The sequence below is a fragment of the Sinocyclocheilus anshuiensis genome, unplaced genomic scaffold, assembly GCF_001515605.1.
Source record: "Sinocyclocheilus anshuiensis isolate Anshui unplaced genomic scaffold, SAMN03320099.WGS_v1.1 scaffold343, whole genome shotgun sequence".
Lineage (NCBI taxonomy): Eukaryota > Metazoa > Chordata > Actinopteri > Cypriniformes > Cyprinidae > Sinocyclocheilus > Sinocyclocheilus anshuiensis.
In genome coordinates this window covers 1,021,637-1,022,602 of record NW_015549598.1, presented here as the reverse complement: position 1 = coordinate 1,022,602, position 966 = coordinate 1,021,637, and the positions used below count along the sequence as shown (strand labels likewise).

General features: G+C 44.9%; 1 protein-coding gene across 1 annotated transcript in view; it reads right to left on the bottom strand.

Moving 5' to 3' along the window:
* Positions 1-966, bottom strand: part of LOC107658540 (ubiquitin-like-conjugating enzyme ATG10) — a 19,321-nt gene that overhangs the window by 1,844 nt on the left and 16,511 nt on the right. The gene's annotated exons all lie outside the window — the stretch shown is intronic.

Below are 966 nucleotides of genomic sequence, written 5' to 3'. Positions count from 1 at the left end.
CACACACACACACACACACACACACACACACACACACACACATCGTTCAGCTCTTTGTTAATGTCTATTCTGACCTCATTTTTTATTAGGAACAGGTTCTCACTGTCACACTCTGTAACGCAGACATTAAACTGATGCCACAACGTGTGTTTTTCCATCTGAACTCAATGTTACCTAGTCACACGATACTTTTCACTACCCGAATTCAATTATGCTCAAAGCTTTGGATAAATTAAAAAGAAAATTACGAGGCAGACTTAAGCAAATCTGCCGTGCGACACATGGGCTTCATTGGCACCCTGCTGAGCCGCTCTCGAGTGAGTCTCACACACTGGAGGGCACTCATGCACAGCAGAGATGGAGGAATGTCCTATCCCATAATGCCACACCAGAGAGACCTGGACTACACCATCACACAGAGAGATTATTATGGAGCATTTGAAGAAGTCATACTTGAGAAGAGGTTTGGAACAAAGGCAGAGGAACAATCTGAACGGTGGCCGGACATAATATAAAACTTCTCGGCTTTCCTCTTGATTCAACAAGAAACAACATCTACAATCAATTTAACTTCTGTAACCTGATCTAATCTGAAATAAACATCAAGAAAAAATATTGAATTAAATAGAAATCCACAAAATATTTGTCCAGCCCGTAGTCGTCACATGTGGTTGCCGCAAGCCGGCCGGACGCTCCTTCGTCGAATACGCCGGCAGCGCCATTCTCAAGCTCACCGGCCTCCTCTCACTCAGCACGCCGGCCGTTCCTCACTCTAGGCTGCCTGCGCGTGTGACGCTGTGTTTCGTTGTGAAAGCGAAACTACTTTGTTTGGCCTTCCAAAAGAGGACACGACTAGAAATCAGTGGTTAAGACACTGTTCCAGAACACTTCAACCAAATATTCAGATGTGTCCAGCGCATTTTATGGAGGACTGTTTCCTGATCCTGGTAGAGTAGACTACAATGC